The sequence below is a fragment of the Poecilia latipinna genome, unplaced genomic scaffold (genome assembly GCF_001443285.1).
Source record: "Poecilia latipinna isolate Pla-1442-1.1 unplaced genomic scaffold, P_latipinna-1.0 Scaffold1376, whole genome shotgun sequence".
Lineage (NCBI taxonomy): Eukaryota > Metazoa > Chordata > Actinopteri > Cyprinodontiformes > Poeciliidae > Poecilia > Poecilia latipinna.
Window position 1 is genome coordinate 76104 of NW_015113992.1, and position 7683 is coordinate 83786.

The 7683-nt window shown below is 38.1% G+C and overlaps 1 long non-coding RNA gene across 1 annotated transcript; it reads right to left on the reverse strand.

The window, feature by feature from the left end:
- Positions 1-1219: 1219 nt before the first annotated feature.
- LOC106962145 (uncharacterized) lies at positions 1220-3132 on the reverse strand. Its single transcript, XR_001427910.1, has 3 exons — positions 2998-3132; positions 1583-1897; positions 1220-1457 (listed from the first exon to the last, which is right to left on the reverse strand). It is a non-coding gene; the product is annotated as an uncharacterized LOC106962145 (long non-coding RNA).
- Positions 3133-7683: the final 4551 nt, after the last annotated feature.

Below are 7683 nucleotides of genomic sequence, written 5' to 3' on the forward strand. Positions count from 1 at the left end.
GTTTTTAACTTTCCATTTTAAATCCCGGAACGATTTGTAATGGAAACGAAGCTCATGACAGATGTTGCACTATGTGCCTCTGATCTAAATTTAAAATAGACATGCACCCAAAATGAACTTGAAATTAACTTTTTAAAGAGAATTATTTATTTGACAAATGTCACTTTGAAAACATTCAGAGGTACTTGTTGCATGAGAATGTCATGAAAAAAAAAAAACTTCAAGGCTGGTTAAACAAAGCATATGTGCACAAAATGTTTTGGACAGCAACCTCAGTTATGCAATCTTCATCTGTAAGCAATGTGGGCTGACATTGGATGTTTGGATGTTTTTAGGCAGGAAGAAGGCAACGTGTGAGCATGTTTAACCAGGCTTTCAGTGGAGGAACCGTTCATGTTTATGTGGAAATACCTGACAGATAAACATGCAAGACGTCAGGGTAAATATACAGCATGCAACCCAAACAGCTGCCGTCAAAACAAGAAAAGGAGCCGTTTCTGCAGATATCTGTCTGATCTCATCAGTGTTCTCCCTCGAGTTGCTGCAGGATAAGGAATCTACGTGTGAGAGCTGGCAGACGGCCACAAATACCAGCTCTGCACCATGTTTGGGGCACATGAGGAAACCATTCAGCACAGCAGTAGTTAACACATAAGCACATAAAACCGTCCAGCTAGGCCTATTCTACTCGAATGCATTAATAAGAGGGGGCTTTATGAATAAAGACAGCAGAATTAATGGAGAGCACGAGTCAAACCGACAGAGCTGGAGATGGAAAATGATAAGAAATTGACATATGAAAGAAAGAAACCAGCTGTGGAGCCTCATTCTCCAACACCTCATTCTGGCAGACAAGTAGAGTGAGACACACCCTGCAGCGAAGCCTTATCAGTCAGAATTATTGTAATTTATTGGTCTGCACTTGTTGCTGTGGGACTTTTAATGCATTTCATCTGGAAGAAGAAAAAAAAAAGAGTAGGAATTGCAGAGAAACGCTTTGTTGTCTTTGCCTAGAAATCTGACTCTCAGCTGAGCAGCAACACATTTATCTTCTTTATGTTCTGTAGAAGCCCATAAATCAAATAATCATTTCGGCACAATGTCTGCCTGTTATCTTATAACAGAAAAGATAAGCAATCTTGTTTTTCACAATTAATTACAAGAGAATCAATAAGTTCTACACCTTTAAAAGGATCCAGGATTAGTCGCAACAATAGATTTTATTTGGGAAATATTTATTTTAGATGTAAAAACAATACAGTAATAATACTGTATGTTACTTAGTTTTTATACATTTTAGAAAATATTGTCACAGGAAAGTCACCATGTTCACACTGCAATGCATTCTGGGTAAATGATGTGTAATGGTCCAACTGCCTTTGCTCCATCCAGCCAAAACAGTGATGAGTAACGTCTTTAAGCCTTTTCAAATTGAACCAGAGCGCACTGAAATCGATCTGAATGTAGAAATCACAAGAAGTGATGAAGATGAGGAGGACCAAAGAGAGGAAGAGGACAGAGTTGGCTTTTGGAGCTGCTGCAGCTGCCTTCAGCTTCATAAATGAAAATGAATGACGCGTACCTCTGGTCGGACTGTGTGATCTGGTAAGTAACTCTATAGCGCTGTGTCGGTTCGTTATCGGTTGTTAATGTCCGAACTTCGTCTGGTGTCATAGTGGTTTCACATCCAGTACCGGTGTTCTAGCTCCATTAGCATTTCCAGCAGTAACAGCACTGTTAGCATTTCCAGTAGTAACAGCTCTGTTAGCATTTCCAGCAGTAACAGCTCTGTTAGCACTGCTTGTCTTTGATGTTTCTCCCAGCGGCTGTGTCCAGTTCGGCAACAGCTGTGGTGTGCTGACTGATCTTGGTCCGGTCGGATTGGTGGGTTCAGTATCTGGAGAAATATAGCTTCATTAGCATTTCAAAGAGCTTTCAGCTCTGCCTGTCCTGGTACGGCAGCACGGCATTTATTTTTAGTTTGTTAAAGTAACCAACAAACAAAAAAATAAAGTACTAAAAATTGTTAGAGCCTTTGTCAGTTTTGCTCATACAAATGACTCAAAGTCTTCTAGAGAGAAATGTTGAGAGCACCGATTAGGTCCTTCAGAAGTTGTTTTCCACTGCGCTCTCGTTTCTTTCATGTGGGAAATTATCCAGACTCAGGTCTTTTTTTTTTCTTTTTCTTTTAAATTACAGCCAGCAGTGACACCATGTGGCATTATTTAACTTACACCAATCAACCACAATATGATAAACTACTCAGGTGAAGTTAGCCTTCCTATGTTTACTCTGTAGATTCCAGTACAGAATGGACCAAAACGCGTCATCAACCCATCGGTGACAAAATGGTGTCACCATGGGTGAAAAATGTAAAAAAAGATGTAAAATTTTTTATATTTTGTCATATCACAAACATGTTAAACTAATCCTGGATCACTGTAAAGTGTTAATTCAACTTTTAAATCGTTGAAAGAATAAATGCAGGAACTTGTACCTGAATATGGTTTTGACCTTCATTGTGTAGTTTGACCATATCCATAGGTTTCCTGTCATCTTGTATCAAGATAAGAATTAATTATAATTTTTTTCAACACTACAATTAAGTTGGTAGAAGTAAAAGTGAAACCAGCTTCGTGCTGCAGGCAGTTTCGGTTTTAAGACTATTACAATTCAGCTTCCTGAATGAGAAGGGATATTTTGTTTAGGTGTAAACAAAGCAGAAATTGGGTCATTTCTGTGACACACAGAGAAATAAATTAGTCAGAGAAGAAATGCCTTTGGTGGCACACTGAAAGTAAATAATTCACCAAGAAAGGCTGCTCTCAAATACGTTATTACAAGCTTGTGGAGAGAAACAATGTGCCGACACTTCAAAGCATACTTTGTCATTATCATCTCTTAGAAGACATTAAATAATTAAAACCAGAGAAAACAATGTGTTAAGTTGTAACATATTTCATGTGATGTATAGAAATATAACACTGAAATATTTACCCTCCCCTGCTGCCTGCTGTTGAAGCTGCCTGGAATTTGTTTTCACAGGATTTTGACATTGACAGGAAAATGAAGGCTCGATTTTTCTCCCAAAGTGGATAAAACGTTTTATGAGTTTTATGGGCAAATTACAGAGCTTACAAATTCAATCTTTAAAAATATTCACTGAACTTCAACTTTTTTCAGTTTGCACCATTGAAACAACACATTCCAATACATTTTACTGGGATGTTATGCAATGGAATACACCAACAAAACATGTTGCATAACTGTGAACTAGAATGACTATGATGGACAGTTTTCAAATTCGTTTTGCTAAAATCTATTTTAAAAATGTGGCATGCCTTTGTATTCAGTGTAAAACAAAAATTTAATATATTCGTATCACCTTTGCACATCAAGTTGACATTTTTACATATTCTTCTTTCTTCCCTGTATTGTTGTATTACATAAAATCCCAGAAGAATAATATTTGCCTAGTGGATGCAATATGACAAAATGTGGGAAAAGTTAAGGGTCTATGAATGGGCATTATATTGACCCTTTGCAACTACGTCACTTAGAGGCGCCGTGATGGACGTCGGAAGTGAGGGACGGGAGTATTGAACAGAGCTACTGACAAAGTTTTCCAAAGTTGTTTTTGCCAGTTTATTTGTGGCTTCTACTTGTTCGAGTCGAGCTAATTTGTCTGTGAACGTCACACACATCTGGTTTGACGGCGGTATTTATAAAAGTTGGCAATAGCTAGCTTAGAAACCGACCCATACCTCCTCCCTCTTGATGAAATTACCGGCTTTGCCTGAGTTCACACCACATGATTTATATCACTATGTCATAAAAAGCGTTTCCCCTCAATGCTAACCAGTCCTTTCCGTACATGCTAGGCTACATGACGGCGCGGCTTTGTCTCCATGGTTACCAACGGTTCGGCACGTACCTTTTCCATAATGTGATATTTGGTCTTTCTAATCACACTTGCTTTATAACGTTAGTCTTCTTACCTTGTAAAAAGTGTTTGCTGCAAATCCACGGTTACACTGAGGGTTGCCAGTCATTATGATTAACAGCTGATATCCATGCTGTATCTTTCCATTTTAAAAGTTCTACAACAAAATGACAAGTCTGGTTTTCATCCTTGTCCGTTTCTGCAGCCGACCACGCAGCATCCTGTGGCCATTTTTAGAGTGAAATCAACTGAATAGAAGCGACATTAGGTTACAGATGTCTGTTTTTAGACTCTTTAAAGAAGCGCATTGGTTGTCCGTCATGACGGAGTGGGCGGAGCTCTGGAGAGCGTGACGTCACGTGCTAAGGGTCAATAACTTTGAGCATTTTTATTTCAAAGTCTGAGTAGTTGTGGGCATATGGCAAACAAACAATCAAACATTTAATTTCCTGTCAACATTTCTGATAAATACAATTAAGGCTGTTAGAATCTAAATCTTCAATTAACAATTTAATATATATTTTTTACATTACTATGATTTTTCAATATTTTTAATGTTGACATGAAGCTATTTGACTTTTCCTAATCACTGCCTTAACATTTCCTGTATGTAATTAGACCCTCCAATCGAATCCTTTTGCTATTCCCAAAATTGAGAAAGGATTAGATTGCAAATAAAATAAAATCAGAAGATATCTTTTTCCTTCAATGAATAAACCTCCTTTCTTTTGACATTTTTTACATCATTTACCAATAAATCAGCAGGACAAAGAGCTCTTACATCACTCACATTAATCTGCTGGCCATAAATTAGTGCTGATCTTTCTGCTACATTGACAGCAGTCCTTGCTTTCTATGCTCCTCTTAACAAAACAGACTAACGCTTAGGGATGATTACTTTTGAGATCAGTGAACAATCAGGCTTTGCTCATTAGCCTGCAAATCCCCACATTTAATGGACCGTTGGTCTCGACAATAATACTGAGAGCAGTTCTGTTTTCCCTCCTTGCAAAGAGGATGCTGCAGCTACAGTGGCCACATGATTTCAGCTCTATGCCCCCTGAATACTGAATATCCAGGGGATACATGGAAAGAATTGATGTTATTGTCTGTGTGGTCACATATGGAACAGAAGAGTTTCCAATTAGTAAAAGAAACCGAGACAAGATGATAATAAAGAGGAGGAGTGAGTGCTTTTGGAGCTGTAATGGGTAGACAAAGCCAACAAGTAGCTTCTTCTTTTTGCCATGGAGTATTCTCGGTGGGCTGCTACATCTGGACAGTTTGTGTGAGTGTGTGTGTGTGTGTGTGTGTGTGTGTGAGACATGGAGAAGAGAGCTGGATGTGCCTCCAAACACAGCTTAGAGCTGCAAAGACAACTAGAAATCAGCTTTGAGGTAAACCTACACTGCAAAAACCCAAAATATTACCAAGTATTTTTGTCTAATTTTTAGTGCAAATATCTTAGCAAACTTGAAATAAGGCAAAACTAACTTGCAAGTAACCTTTTATCAAGATAGAGGCTTGTTTTATTGATGAAAAAGTGCTAGTTCCATTGGCAGATCTTTTAACTTATAACAAGACATTTTTCCCATCTTATAAGTTAATTTGTCTGCCAATAGAACAAGGACGTTCTCATCAATATTAAACCTTCATGACCAAAGTTTCAAATCTCCACCTGGATATTTTTGCTTATTTTAGTTGCACGCAGTTCTTTAAATGTCCTGTGAGTAAATATATTTGGCCATTTCTCGATAATAACTGGAACTTTCAATATCTAGCGAGTTATTTTCGCAATTTTCCGTTTATTGAAAGAGCGCCTCAGATAAAATTCACTCCCTGCTACGGCGGGAGTAAAACCGCTGGACCGCTGGAACGCCACACGTTGCAGATAGCGCAACGTGTGGCAGAATTACGGTAATGCAAATTTGGCTGGATTGTCAGCACTACATTCAGTCTGTAAGGGTTAAGGAAGTATTTACTTAAAACAAGCCTCTATATACTGCTGAAAAGTTACTACTTTTGACTTAGTTTTGTCTTATTTCAAGTGAAATCAGACCAAAATTACTTGGTAAGCATTTGTGTTTTTGTAGTGCACAATACTCAAAATACAGTTTGCAATACCAAACCATAATTTCAAAATAATTTAAAAGAGGTAAAAGGCCTAATCAAATCATGTATTGAATTCTCTATCCGTTAGTTTTACTGTCTCTTTTGTTATTGTCTTGGCTTCACCTAACCTTATTTTCACCTTCTTGTTTGAAGGAATTACAGAGAAAATGAAGCATCTTAGATCAAGTAAGCTTTGTTCCGTCTCTCAACCTTTGCACTTTTATCTACTCTAGATTCTTATTTAATCTCGCTTCGATCCCCTCCATCTTCCTCACATATTTAGCTCTTCTCCTCTTCCCAGCCCTCAATCGGCTATAATTACATACCTTGGAGTAGTAAATATTTCAGTGAAAAGGCTTTGGCATGTCGCTGTGACAGAAATACTGCATCTCAGCTCCTGTTGGAAGGTCCGTCATTAAACTTTGAACGGTTGAGTTTCTCAGAAAATGAACCCTGTTGACTTGCGCCACTGTGAAGCTGACATTTAAGGCTCCGTAGAAAAAGACTCAAAAGCTATTGAACGGATCATCATGACATTTAGGCCGCACATTTATCACAGCATAATTTATAGTCCAGTTTGAACCTTGGACCTTTCACTTTACTTTCATGTTTTCTTTGTGAATTCTTAATGTGATTAGCAGCAGATTCATACTTCGGCTACATTTACACCTAAAATCCTTTTATTTTACTCTGTTGGGATTACTGATAAGCCGGCCCTCGCAAGTGAGAAGGACAGTACTCACTTGTCTTAGCTTTGGAGAAGCTAGTGACTAGCATTAGGTTAACCATTGAATTGCCATTTCCCTCTGCTATCCATTAGCACATATAAGCTAGCTTTGACCTTGGATAGGCTAACAACTAGCATGCCCAGGGTGGTCACTCATTGAATTGCCTATACCTCTGCTGTCCATGCTTACGCTAGCTTGAGGTTTGGATGGGCTAACAGCTAGCATACTTGGGCTAGTCACCTTCGTTTTTCTCTAAGGAAAACTTTATCAACAAAAATGGTCTGTAAGCGACATACATTAGATGCATTGACATATTTTCCTCTGGCAGAGTTTACAGTAATCCAGTGTGAAATCAAACAAACATACTCCATATACACAGCATTATATATGAAGCTGAAGGTGGTTTTTCACTGCAGTATTATACGTATCTAATGGCTCATTGCAATGAGTATGTAGAACAGTATTACCAACTGAAATACTGCTGATGGAGACATTTATAAAGGACCTGCTACTTAGAACAGAAAAAAAGGGCTGAGTACTTACAGTTAATCGATCTAAAAGTGTGGTCGGGTCATAATGAACATTAAAAACCTGTCCCTGTATGAAGGAAAATAAAAAAAATGCCACACGTGCATTTTAACTGACCATTTAGAGAACATCTAATAGATCTGACACATCTAATGGACAATTACCTCTACTGTATAAAACCACAGACCAACCACAGCGGCTTTTATTGTTCTGAAAAGTCATTGGCAATGCCGGATTTCACAACTCACTTGGCATGTGCATGCATTGTAAATAAAAAAAGCTTTATTTTCCCACTAACATATTTGTCTGACCAAGCTCTCTTTGCTGACTTTCTAATGAGAAATAAAGTGGTGATTAAACATGGAAGACGCA